Source organism: Patiria miniata, unplaced genomic scaffold, assembly GCF_015706575.1.
Source record: "Patiria miniata isolate m_02_andy unplaced genomic scaffold, ASM1570657v1 HiC_scaffold_18, whole genome shotgun sequence".
NCBI lineage: Eukaryota > Metazoa > Echinodermata > Asteroidea > Valvatida > Asterinidae > Patiria > Patiria miniata.
In genome coordinates, this window is record NW_024037056.1 from 15,095,627 (window position 1) to 15,120,787 (window position 25,161).

At 40.3% G+C, this 25,161-nt stretch overlaps 1 protein-coding gene across 1 annotated transcript in view; it reads left to right on the plus strand.

Annotated features, from left to right (window-relative positions):
• Window positions 1-25,161, plus strand: part of LOC119724836 (extracellular sulfatase Sulf-1-like) — an 80,776-nt gene that overhangs the window by 7,204 nt on the left and 48,411 nt on the right. The window contains exon 2 of the mRNA XM_038196090.1: window positions 18,069-18,441. The gene's annotated coding sequence lies outside the window, so the exon portion shown is untranslated. The remainder of the gene's footprint in view (window positions 1-18,068; window positions 18,442-25,161) is intronic.

Below are 25,161 nucleotides of genomic sequence, written 5' to 3' on the forward strand. Positions count from 1 at the left end.
CACATTTTATCAACGCCTTTGGTCCGAATTACAATGCCTAAACGATAATGACTGTTTGCTTTTTACAGTCGTAACGCATCATTACATTGTAATAAGGAGATAATCGCTAACATGACGGATAGAATAAATAGTGCGATTAGGCGGAGTCCGGACGTTATCTTTATCACATTATCGCGTGTAATGAATGTTTAAATGTTATGGTTATTGACACAGGATTCTGGATGATATGCGCACATTATTTTTGGTTTATGGAATAAAATATGGAATACCATTACTACATTACATTCTGTTATAACTTCTCAAACCCTCCAAAATTCTCTTTGCAAAATGGAGGATTTTGCTATGTGGCATCAATGTGTGGCTGATTTTTTTAAAGGATGCCCTGTGTCATCAAGGTCTTGGGCCGGTCCTTGTGTTGTTTATATGCTCGGCCGGGCGCAAACTTCAGCCTAGATTATACATCAAATCCTCCATACTGCTCCAGGATGTCACTGCCTCAACATAATTTACAGTGATTGCTGGAGGATTTTGCAGGATTGAGGCAGTGGTCAGTCACCCCTCCAAGGACCACATTCAAGAAGTAATGGATGATTTTGCTGGATTGAGGTGGCAAACGTTTTTGTTTTTTTACACGAAAATTTTAACGCAATACAAAATTTAATAAATCAAGAAATGTTTATGAAATGAACATAATACAATCAAGCAGTTTTCTATAAATAAACGATCATAGGCACTGATATGTAAAGTTTAAACGATTCCCAGCACCGTAGTACAGAGGTGTGGCGATCTTTCACACGCTGCAAACCGAATTAACGGGTTCACAAGCACTGGTTCAAATTGAAGGATAAATGTGTACTTAGCCAGACAAAAGCCCCTTTTGACAAGTGTTTTTCCCCCTGAATAAACACGGAGGTCCGACAGCGTTTGTTTTGTGTGAATACCCGCTGAATGATCCTAACAAATACGACATTCACCTGCAGTTCCCAACTCAGAAAAAAATCCTTTCACGTCTAAAAAAAAAAGAGGGTTCTTTTGTCAAATTTACTTTGCTGTGCTTTTCATGATGAAGTTTTAGAAGTTAACCCAGCTTTTTTCCCCCAATCTTTGAGACTGGTTTTAAGTAAGGTAAATAATGGTCATTTTTTTTCGGGAGTTGAAATGTCAGAGTTCCGATAGTCACAAATCTGTCAGAATCCGAGGGTTGGGTCCCAACGTTCGGACTGAAATAACAAGGCAGAGACAAACAAGCCGGGAAAAGTCCACATTTGGGGAAGAAAAATCTCCAGGGGAAAAGAAAATGGACTGAATTGGGACAAAAAGAGGGTTCACTGTTTTCGGTGAGAACCCTATGGAATTTCTCTGAGTTTATTTAAAGTCGGGTGAACAAAGTGTGTCGCTGTGAATAAACTACAAGTGACCCTCATACCCGGTCTAGGAGGAGTTTTTTGGGGGCAAACTTATTCTAACTTAGTCCTAAAACAACCCCTTCAGCAAACAGAGAAAAGTAAAAAATTCACAAAATCCTGAATCAATAGAGAATCGCAAGAAACTAATCTCTGAGGATCGCCTTTTCAGCAATTTTGGTACTTGGTACTTGGTTGGTTCTTCTCCTAAGGACTTCCTTAAAGGGATTTGCAAACATCGAAAAATAAAACTAACTGTACCAAGATTTTACGAAATACTTTACTAGGATGTTGATATATGACAGTAGAAAGCATCCTGTAAAATTATGGCACTTAGTGTGAAGTAATTTTCAAGAAAATAGTATTTTTGTATAAATTTCCAACGGTGGTCGGCCGACCACCGTTGGAAAACCCTGACTATTTTTCAACTTCTGATCCAAATTTACCATTTTTTCAGTCCAAATTTTGTTTGCTATTGGTTGCATGTTTATGAATGGGTGCAGGTAGGCTAGACTGGTTCCCTTACCTTACAATTTTCCGGCATCTACAAATATTGATCTATTTCATCTTGAGTGGAGTCAGGGAACCAGACTGCTTAAACATTTTTGTTTTTCTTGGATTTTCCAGCATTTTCGAACACAAAACTTCAAACAAGTTAGTGTAACAATATTTGATCTATTATACTAACCCCTCAAATAGTTCATTTCTAAAAATTACAGCAAAAGCCAATGATGTACATTCCCTTTAAGGGAGTATAACTAGGAGGCCAGAGACACCGGGGCAAACCCCTTCTCTTAGCGATAAGTGTTACTGTGTTGCAGATAAAATACTTTTTTGTTGAAATTGAAAATGCTGATAAAAATTTATCTGGAGAAGCAAATTGAATTTGTTGTTAAGACAGCCCGGTCTGTTTCAGATTCAGCGACTGATTGCTATTCAGGTATGCCAACAATCACATTCCAAAGCCTGATGTTATCATCCAGCCGGACAGATAACGCTGTCTTTACCTGCATTCTTCTCACATCACTACCTCTGTTGACCTACATGTACCTATGCCAGCCCGACCAATCCCCCCCCCCCATTGCAAACAACAGGTGTTCAGAACTCCATTGTGAGACTAAAGTGTACTACTCCAAACCAACCTTCGTAGCAAACCGAGAAACAAATGTCGTATGCTGGATTACGCAGAAAATGTCATGCCGCACAAAAAAGGCTGAACTTCTAAAGTAAAGGGCACTGGAGATCGGAATTTGTTTTGCTGAGATAACTATCGCGCAATATTTGTGCAAAGTTATGCCACACCGTGGAGATAAAAGTTTTGACTGACACTGGCTCCCTGTCTCTGATAAGCGGTAACCAATGAAATGCCGCATGCACAACCCATGTCTTCGTTTTGGTAGAGGGATAGCCAGGATTGTCGGGGGGGGGGGGGGGGGGGTACCAATGGCAGACCAGGCTGTCCATTATCAAAGGCAAGTGAAAAATCCTTGTGATGAAGTGATGTTTTTTCATTGAACTTGGCATGTGCACACACAGTGGAACACTGCTAGATACTGAACACTGCTATAACGAACATTTGGCTATACCGAACATCGTGCTTGGCTCCCAATTTTTCTGTACAAAATGTACTGAAAGGGAAAATACAACATTTGCAAACATCAAAAAATAAAACTACCAAATCATTTTGAAATACCTTGCTGGACTGTTAGTGAATGACAGTGTAAAGCATCCTGTAAAATCATGGCACCTGGTATACTGTCATTTTGAAGAAAAGTGGTATTTTTGTATCAATTTCCAACGCTGATCGGCTGATCAGCGTTGGAAAAAACTGGCTTTTTTTTCAAATACTGGCCCCAGTTGACCATCGCACTTGTTTGCAATCGATTACACACCTACATGTATGAACGGGTACAAGCCAGCTAGACTGGTTCCCTGACCTTACAATTCCCCAATATGTGTAACTGCTCTGTTTCTTCTTAAATGGAGTCAGGGAACCAGACTACAGGAAAATGATTGTTTTTCTTGGTTTTTACAGCATTTTTGAACCCAAAACCTCAAAAAAGTCAGTGTAACTATATTTGCTATTTATTTCCAACCCCCCAATTCCATCCATTTCTGAAAATTACAGCAAAAGCAAATGATGTTGAAATTGTCAACATAAGTGACAAGTGGCTATTATTTCCCCAAGGAATAGAAAGGAAAAGCCACCCAGTGCTGTAGGTAGGCCTACGGTAGTCAGCTCAAAAACTGTGTCATTACATAATTCAATAGTTGGCACGTGTTCAAAGTTGTCTTTCAGTAGCCAAGGTTTGCAAGGTGAAGTTTTGAAGGGCGCTATTTATTGAAAAGTGAGTACCGGAGCACCAGCAGCTTAAAATCGCTATACCGAACGATCGCTATTACGAAAAATATCTGTGGATCCTGCGATGTTCGCTATAGCGGCGTTTCACTGTACCGCATTCATGAACCAGTTTTAAAACTCGCTTTCCGGAACGGAATGAATGCAATGTCTGCAAGTCGTCTGGTAGTGCAATCATTTGAATCTGGCTTTGACACTTGGTTTGGAATGCCCAATTTAAAAATAGGCTACCCCTTGCACTTTATGAAGTTAGTGTTCTCTTTAGATTTAACAGAAGCAGTTTGTTTAAACTCTCGTTCTTAAACAGAGTGATAGCAATGTCTGGAACCGATTGTCTGAAAGTCGTCTGTTAGTGACGTACAATTATTCTGTCATTTGAGTTGTGGCTTTACACTTTCGCTGGATTACTCAATTTCACGGCTCGCAACCGCGAAGAATGACACACCCGGATGAGGTGTCTTGTCTCCGCGGGAGGTCTCGTAGACACGATCGATTGATCAATTAATCTCCATTGATTGACAGGAGGATTTATTGATCTGAAGAGATAATCCCATTGGTTGAAGTTTGTGTGGGATATCCGTTGGTCCTCCGTGGCAAAAATCAAAGTTTTAATCTGATTGAGCTGTCTGTCTGCAGAGAAAATAAACAATGTAAAACAATGCCAGTTTTAAAGGGAATATACAACATTTGCAAACATCGAAAAATAAAACTACCAAGTTTTTGCGAAATACCTTAATAGGATGTTGGTAAATGACAGTCTAAAGCATCCTGTAAAATTATGGCACCTGGTATACTGTCATTTTCAAAAAAAGTGGTATTTTTGTATCAATTTCCAACGCTGATCGGCCGATCAGCGTTGGAAACAACTGGCTTTTTTTTCAAATACTGGCCCCAATTGACCATTGCACTTGTTTGCAATCGATTACAAACCTATGAGCGGGTACGAGCCAGCTAGACTGGTTCCCTGACCTTACAATTCCCAAATGTATGTAAACTGCTCTGTTTCTTCTTATATGGAGTCAGGGAACCAGACTACAGGAAAATGATCGTTTTTCTTGGTTTTTATAGCATTTTCGAACCCAAAACCTCCAAAAAGTCAGTGTAACTATATTTGCTTTATATTTCCAAACCCCCCAATTCCATCCATTTCTGAAAATTACAGCAAAAGCAAATGATGTATATTCCCTTTAAAGTTTTGATACAGGTACCGGTACATGTACGACAATTCACTTTGAGCTGGGGTTACAATATTATAACAAACCCTAACTCCCTAGGCATTTTTGCTAGGATGCAACCTCAATCCTGCAAAATCCTCCAACTTCCTCCATGTAAAAATTGCATACGGCCTCAATCCTGCAAAATCGTCTGTTATTTCTTGAATGTGGTCCTTGGAGGGGTGACCACTGCCTCAATCCTGCAAAATCCTCCAGCAATCACTGTCAATATGTTGAGGCAGACTGCCAGTGACATCCTGGAGCAGTGCGGAAGATTTCAAGTGCAATGTGAGTAGGCCTAAATTTATGCACGGGCCTGGCTGAGCATAAACAACACAAGGTCTGGCCTACGAACCTGACACAGCGCATCCTTCGATATCAGGCACACCCTTTCGCCTTAAAGCCTCAATCCTGCAAAATCCTCCATTTTGCAAGGAGGATATTGGCGGATTTGGGAAGGTTAGGTTTTTGTTTCAAATTTCTAACATGTAGACTTTGGGGATAAGTGTACAAAAACTGCATACAATGTACATTGTACATGTAGCATAGAAAGGGTAAGGCTCAAAATTAACAGAAAAATTGGTAACCAACCAAAATACCCCATGCTGTGCTTTACTGATGACTGGTTCTCCGCCACTTTCCCCTCAGCAGACGAATTAATAACGTCAAAGATTTTGATCTTGAATTTGGACAAAAGGCTTACAAACTACATGTGCCACCATGTGAGTTTGTTGCCCGAGTCCCTAGCGTGCACTTTCCTTCACCCTATGTCTTCAGCCCCCCATCGCTTCGGCCTTTTCTTTCCTTACTCTGGACCCCTTTCCCCCCTCGGGATACCGACAACTTCCCAGCAATCATTAGGGGCTTAGGTCTTACATTTCCTGGCCGGCCGTTTTCCACCCCTCGCTGTTTTAGTTCTCCGCGATTTTTTTCCCCCTCTGTTTGCTTGAGGGGTTTTTGACACTCGGAGATCCCCCTGGTGGCTTGCTCCATTGTGTCTGGAACCCCGTGCCCCGTCGACCGCTTGTCAACAATTTGGGAGGCTTATGTTGAGCGAAAGACTGTTAAGGATCTGACCGAATGTGTAGGGTAGCTTGGTGGTCGACTTCAACTTTGAGTTCGAAGTGAAAATGACTAGACTTGAATTAGTCTTTGCATTGTACAAATTTGCCCTGTCACATCTCATTGAACACGGTTTTGGCTGGCCCCAGAGGGCAGCATCTATGTACTTGACTGACTGACTCACTGAATGATTGCCACTTGTGAGCCGGGCAGTGCTATCATATAGGATTACCCAGTAACACCAATGAATGTGCTATCCGCTCGGTTCACAAGTACCCCTCACTGGCAAAGGAAGCACAGTTGGGGGTGACCAACCGACGCCATCTTGCCTGACTGCAATTTTGCCGCGACGTGCGGCCGTACCATGTAGCCTACCACTGCATGTACATAGTACAGATCCCCTGGTGTACACGTGTACGTCACACACAAGGAACGGTGCGCGTCAACCAGCTAAATGCCTGCCCATGGGATGTCGTTGCTAGGTAAAAGGGCACCCTCTTTCGTTGGCGCTCGGAGCCTATAATCGCCAATTGCAGGCACGGATGCAACGAAAAGACCTCCAGTGAATAGTCACTATGAATCAACTGCACAAAATTTGTGCACTCGGGGACCAGCTTTACTAGACTTTACCCAGTCTTGTTTTTAGTCCTGTGGCGTGAATTAAAAGTAGTTCTTGAAGTCGGCAAAGCCAGTCTAGCGAAGCGTTTTAAACCCAGTTAACCCCACCAGTCCCAAACCAATTATTTGCTCATTCGTGTTTATTTGCTTTTCTTTCCTGTCGGCAGTATCTGACAATCTTTCTTTTCTTTTTTTGTCCGTCCTTTACCTGAGCCTATGCTTTGGCCCAGGGCCAGATTTGGGAGTGTTGTTATTTCCTTGAGCTTTGTGGGGCTTTCACACCTTGGTGTTAGCAGTTTTCGTTGCTCCTGGACATACCTGTGCTCGCTAGGAATGGTTCAGTTCGGAACGCAGGCTTGAGATTTGTAGGCGTGTTGTCTGGCTGACTACATGTACCCCGGTACCGGTACGTTTCACTCCAGACAATTTGCAGTCTGCCAAATAAAATGTACAGTTCTGGTATGTACACGTAACTATTAAAAACAGGGAATCTTTCTGCTTGAATTATCTTCATCAACCGTTCCCAAACTTGGCTGAAGTCTTGAGACAGTTTCTTAGATGCAGGTTAGTTATTGGTAAGTTATGCGTTCAACAGTGATTTCACATCACTGCCAAATCTGCCATAGAACAGTTATTTTTATCAGTGTGAATTTATTCAAACATACCTTTTTCAGAATTGCGTAATTTGATAATTCCACAGGTGTTTTGTGTTTGCCTTCTTGTTTACATCATAAAGCAAGGAAAGATTGCTCTTTGTTTACATTGAGCAAGATTTTTTGTTGTTCGTTTGTTTTGTTTTGTCTTTTACTAATATTGTGTTTGGGTGGTTGGTACTGTACAACATTGTACACGTACGTTCTGCGTTTATACATTACATTTCTCTATAGGGGCCTATATGTTTACATTGAGCAAGGTTTTTTCAACAATAATGTCATTTCCGGATGATTGCAGATGAAATTAGCGTCCTTCAACATACATTATACATTATACTTGTAATAACAGTGTCATTTGAATGAAACCAAAATGTGCATTGAGAACCGGTGAATACCAAGTACCGCTCAACGTACCACGATTGTTATGCCAGTATCATCCGGCATTCATGACAGACAAAGAACGCCAGACACGATAAAATTAAAAGCGTGTTGCATTATTCAAAAGTATTCCAAAAACGCCGTTTTCCTTTGATAATATAACGCTTAAAAAAAAAAAATGTCCCTTAAAAAAAAAAAAAAAATGGCGACATAAATCACTCCTTAAACTAAATGAACTTATGTACCCTCCATTCCCGCCCAAACAATCTGGTGTTTATTTTTCGGCAAATCGGACCATCCCCCTTCACAAAACAAACTCCAGTCGACCAGTAACTGCGTTTAATGAGCCGTGTCATTGCCCACTTAAGAAGAAATTCATCAATCCAATTTTATGTTCTCATTTCAAGGATTTCAAACCAGTCTTCCAGACCTGTACCATGTCTGAATAACAACGGAAAGCAAACAACCGGAAAATTTGTGTTTACCCTAGCTCGCCTACATGTAGGTTGTACCTATGCCCTTTTCGGCCCAGAGAATTGTTGAAAGAAAGAAAAAAAAGAAACATTTGTAAGTGGAAGATTTTGGCGACTGTAACACGCAAAGTTTCAGCTGTGTAAATAACAGGTGTGCTGACAGAAAGGAATCACAAGTCGGATTATTTTTTGTTGCAAAGTTGCATTTTCTGAATTTTTTCCATCCCCCTCGGTTTCGTGCCAGTCCTAAAGATCCTGAAAGTCCTAAAATTTAGATTTTTGTTGCCTTCTCACTGTATATTTTTTGGAATTTGTTTTTCTAAAAATGCAAAGACTATAGTGGAAATGACAGGCTGTTTGAGTTCTATAAAAGACTATAAAACAATTTTGATGATCAATTTTTGAATGAGCTGATTTTGATTTGCTTAAGTATGACATGTCTTAAAATGGTTGAAATTTGTTTCAAAATGGGAGGCCCTGAATTTAACAATAAAGACAATTTGTATTTTACTGACAAATGTTAAACATGTTGCGTTGCAAATTCCATCTGTATGAATAGTTTCATTGCGGTACCCACTGCTACATCCGATTCGAACCAGCCAACCAATCCCGCAAGCTCGGTGGTCGAGTGGTAAGACATCTACACTGGAAAGCAGGAGGTCGTGGGTTCGAGTCCCACCTGAGTGATTTTTTTTCTCACTAACACTCGGGAGGTAGCACACTGAGTATACAGTGTTTATACATCGGTGAAGGGCAAAACCTGATATTGAATGTTGGGTCGTATCCCTATTTGTAAAAAAGTATAAAACTTTTAAAAAAATTTTAAAAATCTGAAAATTGTTTACAAATTGTTTTATTATAAAGGCAACATTTGCTTTGAAATTCCTTTTCTTAGAAAGACGTTTTATTGTGGAGGAGTGTTGAAATACAGTTTGACGTGCCATTCACAACTAAACAAAGACATTGCCTACGATTCTCTAATCCTCCCAATCCACACCCCCATTGTCACCCAGAATGACTCACAACCTCTTGCCAAGAGGCCACTCACAATTTTCACCGCTTATCCTATTTTTTCCAAACGAGTTCGGAGATTGCGAGTCCATAATCTCTCCGACCTAGGATGCCCGACTTCCTCCGAGGGGAGGGGGGGAACAAGCTGTCAACGCTTCCCTCTTAAGTGGTAGGAAGGATTTCTCTCAAAGATAGCCCGCGAGGCAGGGACTCGGAAAACATCCAAAAAATCTCTCAACATTCCCAGGATCAAGTCTGTAACCCGAGGCTTAATATTTTCCTGCCATTAACTTTCAGTTTCATTTTTTATCGGTGTTCAGTATCTTGGGTAGAGGGAGGATAAAAATGGATGCGGTGCGGGTTAAGTGGCTTGCCTAGGGACATATCCCTGATGGGTCCCGCAGCTGGATTTGAACCCTTGACACTCGGATAGGAAACCACAAAATGCAAGTCATTTGTCTGACTCTCTTCTCCGTAGCTTAACCGTCCTGCTGTTTGAACAGTCACAGACAGTCAAAAAATCAATCCTCTTCCTCTGCCATGCATTTCAAACACAGGCTAGTCACCAACAGTCATATTTCAAGCAAGCACTGTGACTAGTCAGATTTAGTCAGCAGACAAAAGCGGGCAAGTGGTAGGCACAGCTGGCTTATCAATCACCTACATGTACTGTCAAAGCATCGCTGTATCAAGTTACATTTAAACAGTCACGGCCAGTCAATCCTGCTTTATGTACATGTAGACTGGGAGCTCGTAACTGTTGAAAACAGTCACTTGACTGATTTTGACTGAAAGGACAACTATGCAAAGAATGTACACGTTTGCATGTGGTTAATAATTATATGCAAGGTCCTATTCAGTAAAAATACAGGGTTAGTAAAAAAAAGCGGAACCCAAACCCAAAAAGTTATATTTCATATTTTAAAAAAATGTAGCACCAAAAATATTAATGACTGGAAAGCCAATTTCTTAAGGTACTTTTAAATAAAAAAATGACTGAAATTGGTCAATCCGTTCAGAAAATATCACCATTTAAACACAATGACCCTAAAACCTGTCTTGTCCAAAAGAAAATGCGATATCAAGAATCATCGTCGCAATTGTCTTCAAACATCACCAGCGATGAAATCTCAGTTTAAACGTTAAAAATATTCAACAGAAAATCCCTTTGAAGGCCCGTCCTTTAAAAAAAAGTAGATTTTATAAATCATATTGTTTGACAAACCAGGGTTGTTAATAAAGTTATTGTGTACTGCAGTTGGTGACAGTTGTTGGAACAAGTATTCTGTGTCATTTTCTTCGTTGTTCCAAACAGTCAAAACACACAATGAATCGCTTTTATTGGACGAGACAGGTTTTAGGGTCATTGTGTTTAAATGGTGATATTCTTTCAACGGATTGAGCAGTTGCAGTAATTTATTCATCTTAAAGTAGCTTATGAAATTGTCTTTCCAGTCATTATATTCTTTGAACGGATTGAGCAATTACAGTAATTTATTCATCTAAAAGTAGCTTATGAAATTGGCTTTCCAGTCATCAGTATTGGTGCTACATTGGGTTTGGGTTCCGCTTTTTTGAACTCACCCTGTATATTGTAAACATACTGGTACATCGAACAAGGCCTCCTATGAACTGGATTTCATTCATCAGATCAAGGCGCATGTGTTGTGTGTTGCGGTCTCCTTCCGTGGAAATAGAATCTGTCAATTGGTCCCAACTCCAGGAGTACATTTTGCAGGTGGTTTCTGAGGTGGGGCCGTGGGGAAGCAACCTCCTCCCTCCCCCACGGCCTGCTTCCCCTGCACTGGTGACAAGTTGGCAAAGAACATACAGGTACAGGTGGTTCCAAGTCTCTGTACCCTGCTTGGTATTTTCATATTAGGATTTGCCTGAATTCAATGTAATTTTTAAAAGAAACAATGCTGTCACTAACATCATGTACGTGTTCTGTAGGCCTATCTGTGCTTGAGCTCTCATTTTCAACATTTTGATTACCTACAAGTTATGTTATTAATTATTGAAATTAAAGTGGTAATATTAGTGCTCTTTCTTTGCTACATTTTTCCCACGGTGGTGTGAAACATGACGTGGGCTTGAGCTGCTTACCGGTATGTTGGTGGGTTGGTTGCTTGGTTGGTTGGTTGGTGGACACTTTACTCGCCGTGCATTGTATTCATACAACTCAAGTATTACAGCTTTGCATTCGAAGACCGGTTTTGCAAACACTGTTGCGGGCATGCGTCTATTTTACATATTTTTTGCATATTAGATCATGCCCCATATTTTTTTCGTGTTCTGTACTCGAGAGGTACTGGTACGGCACGGGTGCACGGATGGTGCCGTATAACCGTCTTCACAAGTTACCCGGCCGTTGTACCACTTGGTACTTGTTTTCTTTATCTTATTTGTCGAGGGGATTGGGGGGGGGGGCTCAAGCCCCACCCCTTCTAGGTGCGCAATATCTACACAGTACTATCTCTACATGACATTGATAGAGACCATTTCATATGTATGCATTGTATTTTGTGTAGACTTTATAAGATTTCACCACACGAGTACCGTAAATGTCGTGTTCATAAACATCTGTTAAATCATCATCATCATTAGCCTAATTCAATCCACTGCTGGATGAAGGCCTCTCCACTAACTTTCCATGCTTTTTGGTCCCTTGCCAGTTGTTTCCATTTCTTCCCTATGAAATCAGAGATTTCATCTCGCCATCTCTTAGGCTGTCTTCCTCTTCGCCTCTTCAATAATAATGGCGTCCAATCCGGTACTTTCAGGGTCCATCTGTGGTTGTCGCTTCTCATGACAAATATGTTAAATACATATTTGTCATTTTCTCATGTTAAATATTACTAGGAATAAAAAGATGACAGTTCGTTTTTTAGTTCATTGAACAGCGGCAACGTATTTGAGGTTCAGTTTAATGACCTCTTCATAACCTCCATTGGCTCATTACAGGAAATCGCCCAAATTAACGATCCTCAAAACTGCGGTTAAGAGTCGGCGACCAGATACGAGAAAAAGGAAATTCCAAATTTCTTGAGACTGTATCCCATCCCGCGCTCTCCAACAGGAGCTCCGAACTGATGAAAAACTGTTTGGATAGGAATTGATCGCTCTCCGCCGTTTGTCAAGATGCCCCCCAGGCTGTCTAGCTTACGCTGGCCGGCGGCCAATCATACTGCGACGTCCATAATTGCCTCGAACAAAGCCTCGCTCGTTCAGTGATTGCATCTTCCTCAAGGGGATATTTTTTCCTCCCAAGTCTGACAATTGCTTAATCCCCACCACTTTGTTCTCCTTTCCTATTCAAGTTTTTTTTTTTATCCAAGTCAAGCTTTTTTTGTTCTAATGGGAGCTTTGAAGATCCATCATACTCGGGATGTATTGCATTAGCACTGTAATAAAATCGTCCAGGTTTTTCTTCAGCGCGAGATCTCGGAGGCTCTAGTGGCTGGCGAATTTCTCTCGTCATTACCGCAGTTGTCACAGGAAGTTTTGCGGTAAGAATGTGGACTTACGATGATGCCTCAGCAAAATTTCAACAGGTTATTCTTAAAGTCAGATGTCCACTGATAAACTTGACCCAGATTATAAAAGCGCTGACCTCCACAAGCCCTGGTTTTGGAGTGGGTAGGACTTCAGCACTATCAAGCATGAGGTTGTGGGTCCCAATCCCATCTGAAGACTTCTGGTTTTTTTTTTAAACATATCTGACTCGCAAAAAAAATAACCAGACATCTGCACTAGTAAGCAGGAGGTCGTGGGTTCGAGTCCTACCCAAGTAAGCTTCAGTCTCACTGTTGGACAGAATTAATTCTAACCTTCCCAAATCCTCTAAAATCCTCTTTGCAAAATCGAGGATTTTGCAGAATTGAGGCTACATGTATGTGGCAAAAAAATGTGTGGCTGATTTTGGAGGATGCACTGTGTCAAGGTCTTGGGCCGGACCTTGTGTTGTTTATGCTCAGCTGGGCATAAAATTATTCTAGAAATCCTCCGCGCTGTTCCAGGACGTCACAGGCTCTGCCTCAACATATTGACAGTGATTGCTGGAGGATTTTGCAGGATTGAGGCAGTGGTCACCCCTCCAAGAACCCCTCTCAAGAAATAAGGGACGACCTCGAAGGATTGAGGCTGAATGCAATTTTACATGGAGGCAGTTGGAGGTTGCATCCTAGCAAAAATGCCTAGGGAGTTAGGGTCAAGAGAGTGACATGGTTCTAAAGACAATGTGCTAACAATATGCTTCAAACCGGAAACAGTTGAAAAGAGGAACTATAAAAGTCAGCCTTTGTCCTCATTGATGGAGCGCTCTTTCCCCATTGGAATTGGAAAACAGGACTAACAATCATTCATTCAACATTCGCAACTGTCCAGAAGAATAAAATGAAAATCGCCCGCCAACCGGCAGACAGATTTACGAAGGGCAACACGTGGAAAGAACAATGCGGGGACTGGGAACAATCAACTTCAAACCAGAAACATTCGGAACGACAGACTCTTTTTTTTCGCTGTTGATGGAGCACCTTCCCCCTGTCGGGTTGTTAAGGAAGGAACTGTTTGAGGGGCGGGGCCTAGGGAGAAGGTGGGGTCATCCCCAAGCATCTGGAATCTCTCTCTCAACGAGACAAGAAATGAGTGTTTCTTGGGCCCAGTCCAGTTCTGGTCATGTTTTTTTTTTTTTTTTGCCGGAGGGTGTCTGTCTACCTTCTGGGCGAGCTGTGTTTTGAAGTTGAACACCATGGTTGAAATTTGAATGCCTTGGTTTGGCATTTGAATGCTCAGTTTTATATGTCACACATTGTACTAAAATTTAAAGAAAATGATCACATACATGTAGTCAACCAGTTCAGACAAATATGCATTAACCCTATGTCTGAACAGTCACAGACAGTCAAAAATTCAATCCTTTCCCCTGCAATGCCTTTTACACAGGCTAGTAACCAACAGTCAGATCATATTTCATACAATGAAGCACTATGACTAGTCAAATGCAGTCAACAGACAAAAGCAGGCAAGTGGTAGGCACAGCTGGCTTATCAGTCACCTACAGTCAAAGCCTAGCTGTATCAAGTTACAAACAGTCACAGCCAGTCAATCCTGCTTTATGTGGGCTGGGAGCTCTTAACTGTTGAAAACAGTCACTTGATTGATTTTGACTGAAAGGATAACTTGGCACAGAATCTATGTTTGCGTTGGAGGGTTAAATGTGGTCTGCCTTTTTTCAAATTCTCACTAAAATCTAGATAATTGTTAGTGTTGATGGGATGCTCTTGGAAAAAAGGCCAGATTTATTCTAATTTTTGAATTGCTGTCTTGTTAAGGTTTATATTTCATGGGAATAAGACAAGAAATACACATTTTTCCACTTAAAGCACTGAATTACGATGTTTCTGCTGTGGTTGACGTCAATTCTTGGTTTGCGATTAGTGAAGAAATGGGTGAAAAATGTCATGAAACATCTTGCATATATATAGGAAATACATGTATGTGATGCAATCAAGCTACCGGTACATGAGTTGTTTGTCGGGAGTTTTCATTTGGAGATCATGTACAGGCCAAAATAGGGCCACTTCATCACATCACTTCATCACATCTCTTGGTGTTCCGACTTCCATAATTTTTGAACTAAAGATGGTATCAGCATGCGGTTTTCACAGCAGTCATGCTGAGATTGTGCTCTTTCCAAATCTGTAATAAAAATGTTTTTGACCAGGGTCGACAAACGACTCATTTAGCTTGATCGCATCACATACACGTATATTGAGAACCAGACGAATGTTCCTCCACAAAATCTGATAGGGACGTGACTGTGATGCAATATTTTCCCTGAGCAGAAATTATTTAAGTGTAAAAAAAATTTGCCCCAGACCACAAGACAAAAACCAAAAAAGAAATATAGGTTGATTGATGCATTCTCAAGAAAAAAATAGAAGAATATATGTGACTTGGACGACAGGAGAGTTTAATTTGGCGTTTTATTTCCGAACCAGCGTGATTCACAGTTTGCTTGAGGTGAACTTATGCATGCCAGACGTATTGGTTTTTGCCCATTGTGTAGGATTCTCATAACGCTCCAAGCCACAGTCTCCCCCTGCTGATGAAATTACCTGCTTTTAGATTTTACTTTTCTTAATATTTTTGGTCGGAGAAAGTGCATACATTTACCCTTCCAGGTGATTTTTTTTCTCATTTTGGTAAATTATGCGTCATTTGCAGTATGGCGTGTTAGCACCCAATGCACTTGTTCCCTTACAAGCTGCAGAAAGACTAAAAAATGAATATAATACTTTAATTGCATTAATTTCAACAGTAATTTAGGACATTATGAATTAAAAAATGGAAACAGAAACAGAAAGGTTATTATTCAGAAATGATTTCATGAAATTTACAAATCTACAACTAACATTTTTTACTGCTTCGAATTTCTTATTTCCTCTAACTGTTTTCATGCTGAATTCATGTTACATGTCCAATTTCTGTTTTATGGAATTTCCTGCCAAATTTGAAGTACAAACTTTGAGGTCTAACCCGTAAAACTACAACTTGTATTTTAAACTTCCATGAAAACAGGGATACTTCCACTTTTCATGCAGCATCCAATCGGAAAGGCCCTGGCTATGATGTCATTTCTTCTGACCAATCAAATGCCTTATGATAAGGAAAGTTCCATTCTACATCCACCAGCCAATCAGAAGCAGCCATGGCTATGATGTCATCTCTCCTGACCAATCAAATGCCTTTCTTAGGACAAGGATCCAACTGTACTTCCTCTCTATCTATTGTACATTTTGTACCTACCAATCAGAAGCAGCCATGGCCGTGATGTCATCCTTCCTGACCAATCAATTCTTTCCTTATGACAATGCTACTTCACTGTACATGTACATCCACCATCCAATCAGAAACAGCCATGCCTATGATGTCATATCTCCTGACCAATCAAATGCCTTTGTCATGACAAGGAATACATCCACTCTACACCCACCAATCAATCAGAAACAACTATGGCTGTGATGTCATCTCTTCTGACGAATCAATTAAACACCTTCCTTATTACAAGGCTACATTTGTACTTCACTCTACTTCCACCATCCAATCAGAAATAGCCATAGCCGTGATGTCATCACTTCTGACCAATCAAACACCTTCCTTATGACAGGCTACTTCACTTCACATCCACTATCAAATCAGAAACAGTCATGGCCATGATATCATCTCTCCAAACCAATCAAACATCTTCCTTATCACAAGGAAACTTCCACTCTACATCCACCAGCCAATCAGAAACAACTATGGCCATGTTGTCATCTCTCCTGACCAATCAGACGCTTTCCTTATCACTGTGAAGTCCTGCTTATCACTGCACATTTTGCACAATCCTCAGTACATGGAGGAAGGTCTATGTACACATGTACTGTGGGAACCCCACAATGCAGCATACATGTCTACAATGCGTGTGTAAATGTTAACCAGACATTTTCAAGGACGCAAAACAGCCACACAGACAGTAACAAGTCCTTGGATACACATCAAAAAGTGCATTTACGTCTCCCGGTGTGCCTGCTTTTGTGGAACCTGTCTCAGTCAGGCAACTGGCAGGCCATTGAGTGAAGTGCCGATCTCGACCTTGGTAGTGTAAAAGGTTCAAGTTGTTCTTCAGTTGCTGGGCAGACAAGTGGGCATTTGAGAGAGCGGTTGGTGGATTGTGTTTGAGTCGGGAACTGTGTGCTAGTAGTAGAGTGAGGTTTGTGAGCAAGATTTGTACTCTGTTGAAATCTGTATGGCTTTTAACACTATCTTCATTCAATTCAGAATGTTAGTGTGAAAGGCTAAAGAGTCTGTATTGTTTTACACACAGCAGTGAATTTCTTAAGATTTTGTAGGATTGAGGAAGAGCGAATTAGGGGTAGGATAAAAATCCACAGAGTTTTTTTTAGAACTCCACTACTTGGTTAAGATCTTGGAAACCGGATATTCGAAAGCAACCTGAAAAAGATTAAACCTTCCATTTTTTTGTGATTTTCTTAGGATTTTGTAGGATTGAGGAAGAGCGAATCAGTGGTGTTGTTAAAATCTGGATTTTTAAAAATTTGTTTTGAATGCCATTATTTGGTTTAGATTTTGGAAACCGGACATTCGAAAGCAACCTGAAAAAAAATTAAACCTTCCATTTTTTTGTGAATTTCTTCGGATTTTGTAGGATTGAGGAAGAGCGAATTAGTGGTGGGATTAAAATCTGGATTTTTATGACATTCAGTTTGAATGCCATTATTTGGTTTAGATTTTGGAGACTGGATATTCAGAAGCAAATTAGTTTAAAAAAATTAGGCCTTCCATTTTTTGTGGCAAAAGCTAAAGAAAACAACTGGAAAATTCTGGAACATCCCCCAATTTGTTCTATGGTCTCTGATTGTAACTGCATTCACTTGCTATAGCGGTCGTCTTGGTTCAGGAATAGCTGGGCTATTCGCCCGATCAGAGAGTTTCCACCCAATTTTTCCCAACATAACAGCTCTGGAGTGTTTTTGTCAAAGGCCCAGTGGTCACTAAATCCTGCAAACTATACCCAGTCATTGGGAGGGCATTCCATGTGGCACCTCAGTCAGTTTTTTGCTGGCATGACTGTGAACTGAAAGGGAACTTCCGGTGAATGGGATAACCGTTATTCGGTGTGAAAAAAATTAGGATAATCAGATTTTGAAATCTCCGATTTTGTCCGCCACAATGACGTGAATCAATTTTCAATCGCATTCTTGAAAACGTACAATTATTATTTTTTTCACCTTACTTTATAAAGTTTCACCAGAAGCTTTTGCAAAGAACTGGTTAGAAATTTTCCCCGATTAATCTCAATCTCAAATTTAATCTTCTTCTCATCTTCACAGGAGACGGATGCCAGACATTCCCCCAGGCCAGTTCTCAAAGCAAAGAAAAATCTTCCTTTCACCCGGAGCGGGAAATCTTAAAACCTTGAATAACCCGCAGAAACTCGAGTGCGTGTAGCATCACCATCGCCGGCGGAAAAAAAAATCAATAATGATGATACGAAAGGAGACAACAAAGCTGTCAATCACAAGGATGCGTTAATTAGAGCTCTCTTGGTTCAACGACACCTAGCCAGGCAAGGGAGAGATTTACTACTGCCGGCGGGGATAATGTGTCTTGATTAACGTTCTTACTGTCACGTCGGTCTGGTGCCTGCTGGTAGTCTGCTTGGCTGCACGGTCTCGCACAGTAGGGGTTCTTGCCTACAGACTGGTAAGTTTTCTTCACTTTTGTTTTGGTTTTAGCCATGGCCAGAGAAAGTTTAGGTTAACCCCCCTAAAAACACCGTCTAGCCCTGCATACCCACCCCTTCTGTAAAATTGAATTCTTTAGTAATTAGTGTCTAAAAATTAAACAAAGTTTTTAAAAACAATTCCCTTAAAATTCCCCCAAGATTCTTAAATTTATAAGTAATTCTAAAAAAGTATGCAGATGAATTTTCCAAAATCGGTTCCATGTACTTTTAGAGCTTCAAAAAATTCATGATTGAAGCCCCTCCTTGAAGGTAATTTTTTATAATAAAAAAATAGTGCCTGTTGCTTTGTGTCGTTCAGGCAAAAATTGTGTTTTTAATAACAAATTTAGCAAACTTGATATTCAAACCATTGTTAAACCATTTTTAGAAAGTAGAAACATGAGACGCTTCGACTTCTGGGTTTTTTTTAACAGTTAAAACAAAAAGGATCTTGCTCACTGCTTACTGTGAATTAAGAAAGTCCCACAGCAATTGACCACTTTTGGGATTACGTAGTCTGGTTCCCTGACCTGACAATTTCACCCGACGCCCATCAGATGTCTAAATTGTAGGTCAGGCAACCTCCATGGCTAAAAATAAACATGACGACATTGACGGCCCTTTTTCAAAGCTCTGCCTAGTTCCGAATTCGCTTAATCTCTTATAGCTTTTGATGTTCCGATCAAATTTTTCAAAAACATTACCTGCTTCATATGTCATAGGCCTATAGTTTGATATTTCTCTAAGAAAACATTGATGAATGTTGGCCTGTTATCTTAAAAGTTAGGGACCCAAATATCATCTTAGCAGGCGAAGCCAAAATGGAGACTATGCCGAGTTTTGGAAAATCCCGGTAACCATCGCCAGATTGAAATACGCAGCAAAGCTCGCCCCTCCTCATAAGATCCTAGTGCATAATTGATGCACAAAATCGTCATTGAATTTTAAGTTTCTTGATGCGATTTATGAATATTAATTATCAACTTAGTTTTTAAATTTTCAATAAAAAATAAAACTTATTTTGTACCCATAAATACCTGGGCTCTATCTGAGATATCGACGAAATACTTTCGGCAAACTTCGGTCATTTTCGGAAAAAGGAAGCATTTCTTCTTTTTTCCGAAACTTTTGACGTATTATACTAGTGCGCGCAGTGCTAGCGGCCACCTTACCTAAGATTTATCAGGAGTAGTCAGAATCTTTTGGTCTGGGAGCCAGACTAGGGATTACGTTCAGTCCGATGTTGGATCAAACTCGCCCAACCATTACCACATTAAAATGATTTGTTTCCTTAGAAATGTGATCCAATTCAAATCATTGCCAGGCATTTGAACACAATTTCCTTGTTGCCCTGTACACATGTGTTGCTGTTTTTTTCCCTTCTCTGTGGGAAAGATATGACTAGACAGCAACATATGCCAAACTTGTTCGGCCTTGGCAGCATAATTTTTCTTCATTTGTGCCAAATTTGAAGGGTATTTAAGGTCAGGAATTCGAGCTAGTTAAGGCGACTGCTTTGCAGGGTGCACTCTCCGTGCTTCACAAGAGTACATCGACTGGGAATGTTCGTTCGTGACTATATCGTGACTATATCGGTCCGATGTTTTTGAGGACGGTAATTATTTCCGACAGCTGGTATTTCTTTTGTCTGGTGGCTTCAAGTTTGTGTCCGTGGGAGTTCAGAGGTACAGGGCTTGCATGTATTTTTGTGATTTTTAGGAAAGAATTCAGCTGCTTTGCTCAAAGTTTTGTACTCAACAAAATTGTCTCAGAACTGAAACTGTAGGCCTATATTTGTTATTACTGCCGAACTGTCAAAGTTGGTGTCTGGTTTATGGGCGGTATACAATTTTTGTAACAAAAATGTACAGGTCTTTAACCCTAACTTTCCTAAATCCTCCAAAATCCTCTCCGCAAAATGGAGGATTTTGCAGGAGGATTGAGGCTGTATGCAATTTTGACATGGAGGCAGTTGGAGGATTTTGCAGGATTGAGGTTGCATCCTAGCAAAAATGAGTTAGAGTTAAGGGCAACATTTAACATAGAAAATGTAAATTATAGAAAAAAATATAAAAAGCACGATGAAATTACAGTTTTGTTGCTGTTTAAAACCCTCCTTTGCAAACATACATGTAGTAGATTCTGCGCCAAGTTGTCCTTTCAGTCAAAATCAATAGGCCTAAAGTGACTGTTTTCAACAGTTAAGAGCTCCCAGCCTACATGTACATAGAGCAGGATTGACTGGCTGTGACTGTTTATAAATGTGACTTGATACAGCTATGCTTTGACTGTAGGTGATTGATAAGCCAGCTGTGCCTACTTCTTGCCTGCTTTTGTCTGTTGACTGAATTGGACTAGTCGCAGTGCCTACAAGAAATATGATCTGACTGTTGGTGACTAGCCTGTGTAAAAGACATGGCAGGGGAACAGGATTGAAGTTTTGACTGTCTGTGACTGATCAAACAAATGGGCCAGGGTTTTAATTTAAGTAGCCAAACTGCTTGCACCGTCCAATATCTGTCAACAACAAGATTTTACAAATTCCTGCCCTTCAAAATTACATAGGCCTACATTTTTCATTGCACTAATTTTTACAATGCTTATAATTAAAACCGCACACGCATTCAAGCAAGCCAGAACAAACACAAATAAACTCTGACGAATACGAAGCTCTTTTTTTCCCTTCAATAAATACTCCGCGTCGACACATTTGTCGGAATCTGGGCTAAGAAAACACGTCAGAAATGTCAATCTAAAAAAATCGGACCAGTCATCGGGATGGTGAAGAAAACCACTGATGAATAATATTGACTTTACTGCTTACCGAAAGATAGAGTTACAGAACTTGCGGAAGAAAAAAAACAAAGTTTTTCTTTCCGTGGTTCTGCGGACCAAGCTGCCATTCAGGTGAAAATAAACGGGACTTGAAAAAGAGAGGGTTTTTAGGGGGCCCCTTTTCAAAACTTATGGGAAAAATAACACCTAAATCTAATGATCAGACATTCTTTTGAAGTGTGGCACACATATTACCTACATCTATACGTGTACATGTACCGGTAGGTACCGGTACGTACATTGTTGAAGTACAGACTTAAGCTTAAATACCGGTACAATCCACAAATTTTATTTTTGAATAAAATAAAATGGTATCGTTCGGTAGAATACAATCGCGCAGGTGGTTTAAAAAAAGTGTGCCTGTGGGCCCGCTTTTTTGCGTGTATTTGTTTTTTACGTGCATTAGCAATAGATCCAGTTACAGTGTATCATGGTACGAGTCAGACCCAAAATCTGTTTTCTGTTTTTCTCATGAGCTACTTAGACCTCAACAGGTTTTGTTATGCACCCTTCTTAAAGGGAATGTACCGCTACAACATTTGCAAACATCAAAAAACAAAACTACCAAATTATCATGAAATGTTAGTGAATGTTAGTGAAAGCATCCTGTAAAATCATGGCACCTGGTGTGCTGACATTTTCAAGAAAAGTGGAATTTTTGTTTCAATTTCCAATGCTGGTCAGGTCGGCTAACCAGCATTGGAAAAAAACTGGCTTTTTTGTACTGACATTTTCAAGAAAAGTGGTATTTTTGTATCAATTTCCAATACTGAGTTTTTTTCAAATATTGCTCCCAATTTACCATATTTACATGTACCGGTAGCTACCGGTAGTCCACATTTTGTTTGCAATACCTATGATCGGGTACAAGCCAGCTATACTGGTTCCCTGACCTTTCACTGGCCCGACATCTATAAATTGCTCCGTTTTATCTTAAATGGGCCCGGTCAGGGAACCAGACTTTACAAGAACATGATTGTTTTTCTTGGTTTTTCCAGCATGTACGAACAGAAACCTTCAAACAAGTCAGTGTACATGTAACAATATTTGCTTTAAAACACTAACCCCCAAATCCGTCCATTTCTGAAAATTACAGCAAAACAAATGTTTGAGCAATTTTGTTGCTTCAGACAAAAAAAAAAATGCACAAAGAACAATTGATCCTATAAATCTTTTAACTTCCTGGTAAAGGCATCATTGCAGTCTGTTTGCCTCTATCACTCCTCACATTGCAAGGCCATTACTGCCTAAAACCACAAGTGGGCTTTCATTCTCACCCCATTAAAAGACCAGGATTAGATAATTTACATATAATACCCCCAGAAAGTATCACCTCACCCCAAACAAATTTTCCTGGAAAAGTCCCGGTAATTGATTGCAGTGGACCCCAAAAGGAAACACATTAATTCTGCAGTTAAATACCGGTAGCATTCTTGACTCTTGGATAGATTTTTTGTCTTGATGTATTACATGAAACGGATGGATCGCATTCGGTTACCAATAAGTTGTTTCTGAGAATTGTTTGTTCAAATTTTGGTCACTTGAAGCTACGAGACCAAATGTGGCTTAGGCCTAGGCCATCAGCCTCAACCAAAATTTTGGCCACTGGTATCAAATGAGGGGAATAATGGTCATCTAGCGATTTTGGGCAAGGTATACACCTCCAGAGTTGGAAAATATGTGATAGCATTGCAGCGGTGGCAGCTTTTTGGGTGTTATCTCCATTTTTATTCAAAATGTCCATCAAAATGCTTGTTACCACTCTAGGGGCGGTATACATGTACCTTGCGCATGCGCACTATAATCATTTATGCCCTGATTTGATACTGACCAAACCCCCAGGCTGATGGCCCAGCTGGGAAAATGTTCATACCGGTAGCTCGCATAAAAAGATTAGCAAATCGCTTTGCTTTTTTATCATTTGTACAGCAAAAACACATTTGTTTGATGTAATAATCAGTAAAAATGTGTGGAGCATAAAAATTTGACTTGATTTTGAGATTGGAATCGAGTGAAATCATACACTGTTGGAACCACCAGCTAGGGTTTCCAAATATTTTCTTTTGAAGAATGTTCTGTTTTTCCCCAGCTGGGCAAGTTTATTTGATAAGGCCTTTGGTGTTATTGGAAGTTGTCGAACTTCTCACAAACAGTTTGAGCTTCTGTAACATAACAGATCCTGTACTTGAATGTTCTAGGTACGATTTTGTTTTTAGGGAGGGAGGGGGGGGGGGGGTCGTTTGTACAAGTGTTGACAAATGCGTGACTGTTTTGTTTCACGCTTGCTTGCAGTTGCCAAACGTGCGTTTAACAGCATGCATGTGTAGTGTATGATAACCCTCTGTTTTCAAACAGTAGGAGAGCCCTCGCGATTCCCATGACCGGCACTGATACGACATACTTCCTGAGAAGACGTCCATGAAAATTGGAATTATCTGATAAGCACTTTTACTCATTTCCCTCGTCCCCCTCCCCCCCCCCCCCCACGACCTCTTGCTGTTAGAAACTGGTGACAACTCGCTGATGAAAACTAAAAACTGGAAACTAAATAAAAAGAAACTCTCCGTAAGTAAGATCTTTCAATGTTTTCAAACTAACATTCCTGTTTTTAAGAATTTCCATAATTAAGCCTAACTCCCCAGGCTCTAGGATGCAACCTCAATCCTGCAAAATCCTCCAACTGCCTCCATGTAATAATTGCACACAGCTTCAATCCTTCAAAATCATCCATTATTTCTTGAATGTGTGGTCCTTGGAGGGGTGACCATCCTGCAAAATCCTCCAGCAAGCACTGCCAGTATGTTGAGGCAGAGCCAGTGACATCCTGGAGCAGTGCGGAGGATTTCAAGCATAATCCAGGCCTAAATGTACCAGGTAGATGTATGCATCCATGCTGAACATAAACAACACAAGGTCTGGCCCAAGACCTTAACACAGTGCATCCTGCAAAATCAGCCACAAAATATAGCCTCAATCCTGCAAAATCCTCCATTTTGCAAAAGAGGATTTGGGAGGATTAGGGACCTTAATAATGCTTTACATCAGGCTTCGTACAAAGGAGCTTTTTCTATAAAAGATTGCATAGTTATTAGTATTTATAATAATTTCAAGATCTTTTCAGAAAATTGTGAACATTGAGTACATGTACATGTAACACATTCAAACAAATCTGTGCTGTCCTAAATCTTGCCATCTCGATAGAATTGACAGACCGACTCTCCGTGATGACGCAGCAATGCGTCTGTGATAACCACTCACTTGACTGACAAGCAATGAAATGATGACGCACTGACTGTGAAACCTGCTTCATATTTCCACCAAAAAAAAAAAAGTTGTGATCAATCAATAGTCTCCACATTGGGATTATGTACTTCCTGTACTCATGTCATCCGAAGAGTTATAAATGTAAGTGTCAGAAACTATTAGTGTGATGATGAGAAATGTGGCTGTTTTTTTTCCCGAGGGTTTAAAAAAAAAAAATCACAGTCTCCGGTGGTTTCAGTTTTGACGAAGAGTCCGGTTTGGATTGGTGTCCTGTTTCAAAGAGTTCAGCCAGTTTAAGTTAGGGACTTAACTAATTAACGCTGGCCGTGGATGCAAATGGTTTCAAAAGCTCAAAATACCGACCAGACTGTCATCGAACTGTCGTGTCTAGTGTGATCCATCGATGACTAATGGCATTTTTCGTGATTTTTTTTTTCATTGCAAGGACAAAATTTTGAAGTAATTTTTAACATTTGGCAAAAAACAAAGATGAAGTAAACATTGTATGTATACATATGTACATTTGTACTTTCCCATAGTGTTTCTTGTCTTCGTATATATTGACCCTAACAAACTCCGTCGTAGGTCAAAGTTCATGG